At 41.9% G+C, this 13,204-nt stretch overlaps 1 protein-coding gene across 1 annotated transcript in view; it reads left to right on the forward strand.

The window, feature by feature from the left end:
• Positions 1-13,204, forward strand: part of LOC144781542 (solute carrier family 22 member 6-A-like) — a 239,250-nt gene that overhangs the window by 156,897 nt on the left and 69,149 nt on the right. The window lies entirely within an intron of this gene.

Raw genomic sequence — 13,204 nt, forward strand, 5'->3', positions numbered from 1 at the left:
GTCCCATCCTGCACAGTATGAGCCATCAGGATGCACATGGGCACTAAAACGTGCCTAACCTTCCTTTGCGTGCGGTTGTCTAGAGGGATTGCAAAAAGTCAAGCTGTCACCCACCCCAAAATTGTATTGGAGACAGGCTGCAGGCAAACAGAGATTTACGAGCAGATAAAGGTCAACTTTCTAAAAGTGATGTTTCTAAAATAGTAATGTTAACTCCAACTTTACCTGTAAAGAGAATTTATCATTACCGTTGCAATTATATAAAACAAGCCAGAGCTCCTCCTCCTCAATAAGGAATTAGAGCTTAAAAGTGTAATAAAGAATTCCCAATGTTAACCTATGATAAGAGTAGACCTCTCAGTAGTGAACACAAATGTGGGTGTTTTTCACTACCAGGCATGGAACATCATAATGTACTTGGCCTAGCTGCAGGAACAATGGCCCATTCATCCCACCCATAATTAAGCAGAGTGGAATTCCATATGAGAATTCTACTCCACTCAACTCATAATCTGGTTTATATATATTTGAAGAAAGATTGCAAAATCAGAACCTTGCTGACATCCAGGCCCAGACATAACCTGATCCCTGACCTAGTCAGAGAAGTTGTTATCTCAGCTTTTATATATTAATAATGCTGCCATAATTTGTCATCAAAAGGAACCAGATGTATTTTTTACAGGACAAGTTAATTTGGGGAGCATCCCATCCCTTGGAGAAGTAGACTTTTTATGCATTTCCACACCCCTGCAATGGGACAGATTAATACACTGGATGCACAGAAAAATTACCCAAGGCATAAATAAGTCTATGTATAAAAGCACTGCCTCTTTGAGACCTGGATTTAGGCTTAGATGTACAAACATGCACACAGTGCAGCACAGGGTGTCAAGCTGCTGTGCTGTGATGTGGGAAAGGCAGAAAGCAGAATTATGCCATAGCTTCACAGAAATGGCATATTTCTTCTCTCGCCATGTGCTGGTGAACTTGTAGCTGCCTAGTGCCAACGCAAGTACTCTTAAGCCATAGTGCAAGGGTGTATTTGCAGGAGCGGGGCATGCAGATAAGATCGGTGGGGAGGGGAGGGGGGTACTAAACAAATGACAAAGAGGGAAAATGTATTATTTATTTAATTTTCCGTTCTCATCGTCTGTTGAGTTCCCCCCACCCGCCCTACCGATTTTACCTGCATGGGCTGCTCCTGTGTATATGTTAAGGTCAGGATAGTTTTTGAGCAAGAAGGGGCTGCTTCCTGCACAACAACTGTCTTTTGAAGATATTTCCTATTGGTATGCTGCAAAGTGCAGCACACATGCAAAGACAAAATAACAAAGAGAAATAACGATGGGCACGATTCACAAAAGTAATCGGAGACAAAATCCTAACTTTACGACTTTCGGTATTCACAAAAGGCATTTAGTAGTAGTAAAGATAGGATTCCTAACTTTACTACTGATAGAGCACGCAGGGACCAACTAGCTCAGTTTTACCATACTCACCTGGGCCCATATAACATTCACACTTTGAACTAGCAGTCCTGTCTAACTAACTACTAATTTTAATCACCCTATCAGTACTTTGAGTCCTTTCAGGACTTTTACCTGTAAACCATGACTTACCAATGCTTATCACCCTTACTATAAGTCCTGGGGATCGAAAAGGGAGTTAGTTTTTAAACAGGCAGTATTTAAACACATTTACCTTTCCTGTAATAAACCACAGACACGGGAAGAAGTTTTAAAAGATTTATCTATGAAAGATTTTCTGAGTCAAAAATGGAAAAGCCACAATCTCAGGACTATGAATTTTACAAGCAAGCATATAACCAGTAGGACATAACAATTGTAAGAAATCAAAGTAGCACCTTTAAACATTGGTCCCTGGGAAGGGTGAGAAAGGGAGATAGCAAAAGGACATACCACATGGATTATATTTACCTAGATTGGTGTGATGGAGCGGTAATTTCTTCTGGTTATTTCTCAATGCAAAACCCTCATGCAACCTCTATTTTACCGCTGAAAAGGTGTTGGGCCCTTCACACCATGTATTACCTTCAGGAGATTTAAATAAACCTGAACAGTCAAAAATGCAATTATTATTTAAGCAAATGAAGAGAGTCGTTGAGTATTTTAAAGAGTTTTATTTTCTAGTCAAAGGTTAATTTTTCCCTGACCCTTTATTCATTAGTAAAATCAATCAGGTTACAGAATTTGGAAAACAGGAAAAATAGCATAAATACAGAACACATTACAGTCTGCATATAAGCATTACATGTAGGAAAGAAAATGCGGTGCAAAATTCTTAAAGAGTTTCTAAGAAAAAATAATCTTGCAAGACTAATAAATAATAGTTTGCAAAAATCTTCCATAAAGAGAAATAAATGCATAAGTCAAATAAATCTTTTCAGACCTGATTAATTAGTCAAAGCATGAACTTAAAGTTTAGCATCTAATTCTATCCTAATCAGCTGCACTCTCTGCTCCAGTCTGTGTCTAAAGAGCAAAACAGCCTGCCAAAAATATGACGTGCAAGGACTTGGAAAAAAAAATCACCAGGGAACCCCCCACCTGACTCTCCTCGGACGCCCAATGCTGCACCCGTAACGATCTCGTACCTAACCCATAGAATGTCTGGTCTAATCTGTTCCTTCTCTCAAGAGCTCACCCGCCCCCCTGAAGCCTAATGAGCCTAATAGCCAAAATGAGCAAGAAGCCAACCCCGCCTCCAGAGAGGTCATTATTTATACTCTAATTCTTGGCAGACTACACAAAAATGTTTAATTGTTCAGGAAAACTTGTACGTGATTGGTCAGTCATGATGGCAAGAGGTCTCAGAATCCTGACTCATTCTAAAATCCTGACTATACCAGTTTTAACAAAAGAAGCATACATGAGTAAATACATTTATATTATTTTTGCAACATTTACTAGGAAAAATGTTTCATTCTAATTCTCCCTTCCTGTCACAGCGCAGCAGGACGGATACTTTAACTAATACTGGTACATTGGCACAGTCACAAGAATCTACAGTTCAAAATGGCCTTGACTCCTTCGTGGTTTGAGGAAAGCTGCCAAAGTCTGCGCATGCATTCTTCTCTGAAAATGCAAGTCATAGCCTTGCTGGATTCACAGGTAGCCATTTTTCTTAGGCCCAAAAACAAAGCAAATACAAAGAGAATATTAATGTCATGTAAATCAGCCCATTATGTTTCACAACTCCATACTAATACCCCTTATAAATGTTTACCTAGCCAAGCTATTAGTTTCAAGCAGCTTTTCTATTATTTATGACAACATGCAAAATAAATGTGCAATGTGCAACTTTGCATTATTATGCATTTAGTGTAAAATTTAAAAGCACACACAGTTAATACCGTGCACACAGGTATTACAGCAGACACAGTTAATACAGCGCACATAGCAACATGCTTTAGTGTTTTAGATAGCTTTTCATGCAAAAAGCATTTAGCCCCATGTGTAGTGTTTGGTGCATTATTATGTTGACTTTGGGCCGACAGAGTTCCTGTGGTTACAATGGTCCAACATGTCCTGTTGCATCACTTTCTTTCAACCTCAGAGGCCTTTTTTTTAAATAAAAAAAATGCCTCTTGGCTTCTGTTTTTTTTATCACTTCCTACAGCTTTTAGGGCCAGATTTACGACCATTCACTTTTGCTAGTCACAAATTGCGTTGAATTGTGACTTGCAATTTGCAACTCCAAAAGTAAATGTACAACATTGTCTCAGACACTGTTAGCAATTCCCAATGGGGTCGCAAATTGCAGGCCTCATTAATATTCATGAGGCAAGTGCAATTTGCAATGCCATTGGGAATGGGTAGCATTCCCAGTGATGGTGGCCTGCTGGGGTCAGCAGACCACCATTTCTGGGACTGCTTTTTTAATAAAGCATTTTCTTTTTTTAAATCCAGCCCGTTTTCCTTAAAGGAAAACCGGATTTATTTAAAATTAAACTTTTCAGTTTCATTTTTTAAGGGCTGGCAGTGGTCCCTGGGTCCACTGCCTGCTCTTTATAAATATTTACACACCCATTCACAAATGGTAAGGAGTCTCTGTGGACTCCTTCCCTGTTGCAAGTGGTTTACCACCTACTTGAAGTAGATGGTAAACTGCGAGTGTATTGCGGCCGCAAATGTGGTTGCAAAACAATAGTAAATGGCATTGAGTCACGCTAGTAGGATGGGACGCCCCTTCCTAATAGCGAGGGTCACAAGCGCATTTTGCGAGTCAGTGACTCCCAAAATAGTGTTTGTACATGCCATGACCCTTTTTTGCTGTTGCAAATGGGTCAATCTCCCATTTGCGAGCGCAAAAATGGGTCCTCGATCTGGCCCTTTGTCTCTATGGGCCTCATTATAAGTGCTCCATATAATTTGTGCTGGATATTGTAATTTCTGCTACCACACATAATGAAATTATGACTTGTAAGAATTTTATTATCACAGCCGGTAAATTCCTTACTGATATTTGGGGCAACGCAATGACGAATGACAACTTGGTGTGCTGCACTGCTTCAAATTGAGAGAGTAGGAATGTGCTTTATTTACTTACATATGGCACATTCTTGCCCTCTCTCAGTGCTAGCGCACTTGTGGCTGCCAACCGCAAACCCAAGCACTATTATGCCATGGTGCAAGGGGGCCTGCGTTACAGGCAGGATTGTGTCTGTGCAGGAAGGGGTTCTTATATATAAGTATTTGAACAAAGACGTTCAAACCACAGAATGAAAAGGAATGAAACAAAGTATATAAAACAGAACCAAAACAAAAACTACATTTAATACTTTTAAAAAACATGTTTTCAGTAAGAGCAACCTAACATCAAAAGAAGTGAAACAGTGATACTTCCTACCACTCTCTACCTTTTTTTTTTTTTTAATATATTTTTATTCCAAAAATGTTACAACATTTATTTCCCTAAATCCCCCCACCCCCCGCACAGGACATGAAAAAAAACAAAAAATACAATCAAGTTTCGATTTTCTAGGACATTTCTATATCACATGTTACAATATTTCGGCCTAGCAAATTATAATGGGTAACCAAGAGCATCGATCAAAACAGCTGGAAAATAAAGAACCGTGAAGGAGGATCAAATAAACATAGCCCCATGGATACAGCGTAGTTAATATTCCTGATTTACATTGCAAACCCACCTGGAAACCCTATAGAAGTTCTGTGTTTCCTGCCATCCTATTCTTCCAGTCTGTTATTGGTTTCCAGATCTGAAGACCATGGGATCTACCCTTCTTCCCTTTTCTGGCATATAGCGCTTTTTCCATATTGTATATACTCTCTACCATCCAAAAAGTTTAGGAGGATGCATTTTTCTGTTATCTGTCCGTGTTTCATTTAGTTGACCAACATCTTTGACGCTAATCTTCTCTAGACCATTCATCTTCAAAATTACTTGGTCAGGTAACTTATAGACTGTTGAAATGTTCCACCACTCCTTCCAATTAACTCTCATTGCGTAGTGTGAGACAGCATCCACTCTTACTACCGGTGAACCAATTTTAGACAGCCCCTTCGAGACCTTGTGGAGAAGTCTGATTCCAAACCAATCATCTACTTGCAGTTTAGGTCCTTTCCCTTGAATTCTGGTACATTCTTCTTTTATTCTTTTGTCATTCACCACACACCTGGAAACAAATTTAGCTTAACTTTCACCAACATGTAAGACACATAAACCCCACAACCTTATCAAGCCGGACACATATGAAATGTTGCTACTCTCCCCCTCAAAATTTCAAATGGACTCCTCCCAGACAATCAAAGAGGTGTAGTGTGATGATCCCTCAACATGATTATTTATTGCCTTTAAAAGCTCCATCCTTTTGCTCAGTGCCCATTGTATACACTTTACTAACACGCGATTCATGTGCTCAATAAAGCCATCGGCCTGACGGTGGTAAAGAGCTATATTGCAGGATTTTGGATTGTGGCAAAAATCCACTCATCTCTTTTGATACGAACTGAACTTCATTATCATTATGTATTTGTTAGGCAATATGTGAAACAGGCCAAAAAATCCACTGCAAGTTTCATCCATGGTAATTCTGGTAATTCCACAGCTTGACACAGTGGATTGAAAGCTTTAACCACTTTATCACTTGTGCAACATATGATACACTCCTTACATTTTTGGGTGATTCTTGTATGGATGTTTTTTTTATATTGTTGTGGATGGCAACGTTCTAAAGCTATTAGTGGATTTAATTGCGCACATGACCAGGATAACTGAAGAATTAATAAGTCACATGTGGGTTAATAAACAACGTGAAGCACCTGATAGAAATCCTATCCCCCTCGCCAATTTTGTTGTAATGATCGAGGCATGAGTTCACAGGAGACAAGAGTTTCATTGGCTTCCAACTCCACAGTGCCCTGGAAAATAACTCTCCAAATCAAACATCAACATTCTGACACAGAACTCTCTAGGACTCATTTTGATGTTGACGGAAAGCATCCGACCAACATCCGTGGTTTAAACTCCAACCGCCTTATTACAAGGAAGGAGGTCATAGTTTAAACCAGCCGGTCAAACCGATTGGCATCCAACGGGCTCAAGGAGTCCATTAGGCAGTCATAAAACGCACATAATCCCGAAAGGACGGCATTCCGTCCGTTGGGATTCTGATGTCGGTTTCAGACAGGCTTTCAATGTTGGGGTTTCTGACATGGAAAGTCTATCGGAAAGCGCCTTTGGGGGCCCCTAGCAGGGCTCCCTTAACTCTGTGGCCACTAGTTAATGGCCTGGGGCGCACCTGTGGTGCTCCCCTCAATATCCCTACACCATGGTGCAGGCACCATTGAGAAATGGGAGACCATGTGCAGTCGCATCGTAGTTGCAGTTTCAGACTGTCGTCCCGAGGTCAGTCGGTTCCGAAAACGCAGAGTTGTAGGTCGGAGGCAACTCTGACCGATATCATAATCAGCCCTCTAAGTCACAATAGGTGACATAGAGCTGCACTTTACCATAGAGTAAAGCATACTAAAATCTCACACATTCAAATTTCAAACAAGAAAACAGTATCACAAAGGACTTAGAAAAAAATATATATGGCTCTAGTCATTTTAGCTAAAAATATATCAATCATTAAAAACAAGAAAGATATATTAAGACACAAACATCTATCTTTAAAATGTATACAACTATCCTGACATTTTACAATATAGCCATGAATCAAAATTGATAACCCATAGAGACACCTAGTGCTTATAGATTGTGTAGACAAGTTTTCCCATTGATACGTTTCAGTGGAATTCTTGTATATACCACTTTCTTCAGGACTAATTGTATAATAACCTACCAGATCTCAAAAGGAGCAATTTCAAATATAACTATGAGGAAAATAATAATAGATGAAGCATATATAATAACCCCACATCACTAATAGTTTAAGCAGAATATCAACAATGTGCATTTCTTGTCAAAAATGTTATGTAAAACCCATCTGCATCCCCAGATACAATAGCCTTCCAGTATGTAATCTGTTTTAAAATGTTGCTCATAGGGCTAAATGAATAGATGATAAAACCATATATATAGTAATATTCCTCAATAGTACCAGTGTCATGTTTGTGCTACTATATCACACAAACATAACATGACAAAGTTGGAATCCAAGATTTTTAAGTTCAAATCCTGGAATGGGGTCTGAGAATCAACATAATTGACCCAGTTGCACTTTCAGTACTTAATCTACTTATAGAGTATGAAACATGTATTGTGTTTCTTTATTTCACCGCCTTCTTTTTATATATTTACACACTGGGGAAAAAGGATTTCGATAGTTTTACTCTACCAATGTCTCTGTTTAATCCCATGTTCTGAGATTATTACTTGCAGTCAGATGACTTTAAAACACTGTGCAAACACAGTAAAATAAAAGATCTACTCAAATACATCTCTATCATATTAGGCATATCGGGGCATATTACCAACAACTAGCGATATTTATCGCTAAATAGGCTTAGCGAGAATTTTTCTATCTCCAAGCATCACCGGATTTTATCGCTGAGATAACGTGCTATTAGCAATGTTTATCTCAAAAGCGATAACATTTCCGGCGATATCGGTGAAAAATCCGTGAATATTGCTGAGAATATAGCGATATTCACGCATTATCTCTAACAGGGTCTTAGCCAATATATCCACCTCCCATTGGATATAATAGCTAAGAACTGGTCTGAGCAGGCGCTAGTGTTTGGAGATATTCGCGCTTAGCGCGAATATTTCCATCGCTACGCCTGCCTTGCTAATAGGGGATAGTGATGTTAGCGACTGTTTTCAGTCGCTAACAGTTTGAGTACGCCCACTTTGCATGTCATTAGCGATAAATATCGCTGACATGCAAAGCGGGCGCCAAACCGCTCGCTATCGCCTCAAAGCTGTCGCTAACATCAGTTAGCGACAGCTTGCTCATAGGGCGATGTAATTATCACCGCTTGGTAATATGCCCCATTGTTTTAGAGGCTGAATACTCTCACATTACCGTAAGAAAGGTAGAGTGCTACTTTTGTTACCCACCCGCAACCACGCTGGACTATTTGGGAGAACATTTACCCATATCTCTTCTCAGCAGTCACCCCTGCATATATATAATCTTCGCAGATTGCCTAGCATTGTAAAAAAATTACAATCCACTTTATGAACCTATCTTCTCAAATCATCTGTTCTCAGAACTGTAGAGTGACCCACTCTCACCTTAATCTCAAATCAAATATTCTACACCACAGATCAAACAGCTTGCACAAAAACAAATTTGATATAACTGTGTTCCAAACGTTCCAGGCATAGTCCTGCTATGTATACTATTGGGCATCAGTAGCTGTTAACATCTTTGACCTATCTGCACCCAGTGTTTTTACCTTGAAGTACTAGAGAGGTTAAACTGCTTACTTGATTGGCAACGTTCTGTTGCTGTTGGCATTGTTTTTCAGAGTGCACCAGAGTCCTGCTAATTGTCTCTGAGACCATGATAGGTGTACCGTGGTGGCAAAACCATACCATCACTGAACATCTGCCCGAACACCCTACCAGCAGCAGAGCACACAAATTCTGCTCTCCTATAGACGTCCTCTATCAGTCCCCAGCACATTTTGTAGGTGGGATAGGTAGACTTGCTGGCAAGGTGTGTCAGCAACTTAGAAGATCTCCATCAAGGCCCCCCAAGCTCTGGACCCTTTCAGAAGTGCTCAGGCCAGGGGCCAGCCACTCATGCACAATGCTGGAGTGGGCCCTCAGGAGCTTGCCCCCACCGCACCACTGGGTGTGCGGGGGTATTGTTATGTTACTGGTGAGAGGATAAGTGAATGAGTGGGTCTGGTAGCTCAGTGGACTAATGCATCAAATGTAGGGGCTTGTGTTTAACCTCACAGTCACATATTCAACTACCGGCGGGTCCAGTCAGACTTTCATCCTTCTGGGGTCAATAAAATGAATACCATTGAGTTGGGTAACAATAAACATCTGTTATTCAACGCCAAGATACCCTTCTGCATGATCATGTGCTTTACTAATACATATGTTAGGTGAGAGGATAAGTAAGTGAGAGGATAGATACATGGGTGGATGAAAGGATGACAGAGTAAAGGGAAATTTTAGAGGATGGATGGATGGCAGAGTAAATGGAAATCTGAGGAAGGGTGAAAATATGGTAGAGTAAATGAAAATCTTAGAGGATAAGTAAAATGGTCAATGGATGGAATAGTGAACGATTGAAAGTTGGATGAAATAATGAATGGATGACAGAATGTAAAGGTGAATTGATTGATAGCAGAAGGTGGATGGGAGGGTGAAAGGATGAATGAATAGATGCTTGGATGAAAGAGTCAGGGGAGCACTTTTAGGGTGTTTGGACTCACTTGCAGCGCTTGCTTGGTGCCATCAAAGCTTTGGTTCGAAGTGGTAGGATATTTTAATTTTCTGGCTACTCCGTTACACACAGGCATGTCTCTTAGTCTGCATTCACCCAGCCCCTCCTCTCTTCATGCATTCAGACAGACGTGCCTCTCACCCTGCACTCACACAGTCACACACTCCCCTGAACTCACATGACTCACCCTCTACTTAAGCAAGCACGCCTCCCACTTTGCACTCATTGGGGCACACCACCCACCCAGTTTTCACACAGGTGCACCACTCACCCTGCACACACACACTGACATCACTCACTCTCTGCTCATATAGGCATTCCTCTCACCCTGCACTCACATGGGTATTTATTTATTTATTTGCAACGTTTTATATAGCGCTGGCTAGACCCGGAGGTATTAGAGAGCTTCACATGAGGATCAGTGAGTTACAGGTTCCATAATTACATAGACAAGTATAGACATAGGAGAAAAGATTGGAGAATATATAGGAGAAAGATAGGAGAAAATATATTGTACAACCTTTGGAATGGATTAGGCCGTGCAAAACATAATTCAAATCATTTTATATATCTAGAAGTAGTCAACTATGCACCCCATCTTATGAGCTGCAGTTAATCTTGGTGAGAAGAGACTGTGCTGGAATATTCCCATCATAGAAAGTACACTAGTAGGCCCCAGATTTCATCAACGCTCATATGTTCCTCCCTCACATTGCTCAGCAACTATATCCCACAGACAGCCATACCAATGAAAGATACAGGTTGGATCCTTTGTTTTCCACCATAGGGTTCATGCTAGCTGGCTTTTCCCAAGCAATTAGCAATCCACTCAGCGGTCCAATTGCCCATCTATCCACTATCCAACCACCCATCCAATGAATCCATTTAATCATCCAGCAACCTACCCTGTTCCATCTGTCCACACGTACATTCAGCCACCCACCCAATACCCATCCACCGTCCCATATCATCCCTCCACGCACAAATCCACCCACCTCGCCAAAATACATCCTTTCACTCAATATCCATCCATTCATCCATCCCTCCAACCAACTAACCAACCTTCCGCCCACCCGTTCACAAACGCAAGTCCAAATGTGACATCTGAGTTTTTAAAACAAATGTAAAAAATCAGCATAATAGCAAAACAGACAGGTAAAAACTAGTTTTCCCACAACTTAAACTTCGATCACCATATGGCGACCTCCTCCGGCCCCCGTAGGATGAGGTGAAAGTCTTGCTGCGGTTCCAGGGGCAGGTTGGAAGCACAGCTTGCACTGTTTGGAACACGTGTTTGCGGCTTTGGCAGAGCGGCCAGGGATTGAATGTGCACCGAGTCTAAGTGAGGCTTTGGAGCAGAAAGGACACTCGTTGCCTGGGAGGGTACATGTGGTCACCTTGCGCTCTGAGTCCAGCACAGCTCGTGAACCACATGCAGGCACGTTACAACTCACTCTGTTCGCTCACTCTCCCCACCCCGCCACCACCATCCATTGTCCATTGGTAGCGCCGCAGTATCAGTAACTGTGCCACACCTTTTCTGGGTGTTGAAAGAGCATCAGGAGCTGAACCCACCGAGCTGTGTTTACCGCTACTCACTCACAGAGGCACATCCCTCCTTGTACACTCACATAGGAACATCCTCCCCCGTGCACTCACCAAAGTTGATCTCTCATTGTGCATTTACAAGGGCTCAAATATCCCTCCTCATTCTCCATGGCTCCCATGCAGTTACAAGAGCTCAGATCTCACCATGCACTCACATAGGTTCACCTCTCACCATGCACTGTGCACACTCATCTCTCACCCTGCACTCACAGTCACATCTCTCCGAGCGCTCACGTGCAGACATGCCTCCACAAACGCTCTTCGGCGAAGGTTTGACCTTCCACAAGGAGCCGAGGCTTGGAGCAGCTGGGCTTGGTGGAAGGGAAGTATACTTTAACAGGATTCATTGCCTGGGATTTCTTCAGACAGTGCCGCCTTTGAGGCAGCTGCTGCCCCGATAGCTGCTCAGAAGAAAGCATTCTTGGGACTGGCACTTTCATTCTTTATCACTCTGCACATTCGGCACATATAAAACAAAACGTCTGCAAAGAGGGCGAACAGTTTCCTTGGAGGGTGACAACATAACGAGGGAGTCTACCTTATTAGAGGCACCGTGTTCTGCCACTGAAATTGAATTGCTCATCTAAGTGGTGAGGCGGACATGTAGAGGAAATGTTTAAACCAAGCCTGTGAGGACAACTTTAAAATATTCAGGCCCCAGCCGCAGCCAGAGGACTAACAAAACGTGAGAGGGCCTGCACGATGTGCTGAAGGGGCCCCTCACACTCACATCAGTAGGTGGTAGAGGACGGGGCCCCCTCCAGTATTGGTAAGTGTGTGGGCCCCCCGCACCACGGGGGCTGCGGGGGCATTTGGTACGCCCCTGCTGGGATACTGTAAAGTGCATATGTCTATCACTGCAGGAAACCTTGTTCCGTCCCTTTGGAAAAGAAGTGGATGTAAGACGTTACAACGCATGCTTTTACCACGCATGCCTTTACAACGCAGGTTTTACAACGCAAGTCGTTACAACGACTTGCGTTGGGGGCGCTGGATAGTGAATAGTTTAATTTACTATTCCAACTCCAGTCCCCGTGGATAGTAGGGAAGGTGTTGGATAGTAAATTAAACTATTCCCTATCCTAGAGCGCCCCCCCCAGCGCAATGCGTTGTAATAACTTGCGTTGTAAAAGTTGCATCGTAATGGTAGTGCGTGGTAAAAGTTGCGTTGTAAAGGATGTTCACCAAAAGAAGTCGAGAAAAAGGAAGCAGGAGAGGAAGAAGTGGGCAGTGGTCTGTCCGTGTGGTTTCTGTGTTGGCACAGCCATCTTTCATATTACATTCAATTGAGTTTTTGGTTCTTCAGAGCTAAGCCAAAGTTAAAAATATTAAAGATCAAGAAATGTGTAGCAAGGTTTTGGTTCTTTCACCAAGCTGTGTAGGTTTCAGGCAGGGAGGAGGGAGAGAGCTGGTAATAACAACCATCATGGCCTTGCCTTGGCTGCTCGTGGGTCTTTTATAAAAAGTGACATGTTTAACGAAATTTGAAGAATCACTTCCTTAATTGTAAATATGGGCTCAAAAATTAGTTCTGTTGGCTACAAAGCCAAGACTGGTTTATGGGACCACTTGCTGGCTATGCTGGCTTTCAACCTAGATGTTGCAGGAGGAAAGGGGAGTTCTAATCTGACCAATTATGCAATGGTCAAAAATGTTCAAAGGTTAGATCCTATGGCGAATCCAAATGCTACTAACATT

Source organism: Lissotriton helveticus, chromosome 9, assembly GCF_964261635.1.
Source record: "Lissotriton helveticus chromosome 9, aLisHel1.1, whole genome shotgun sequence".
Taxonomy (NCBI): domain Eukaryota; kingdom Metazoa; phylum Chordata; class Amphibia; order Caudata; family Salamandridae; genus Lissotriton; species Lissotriton helveticus.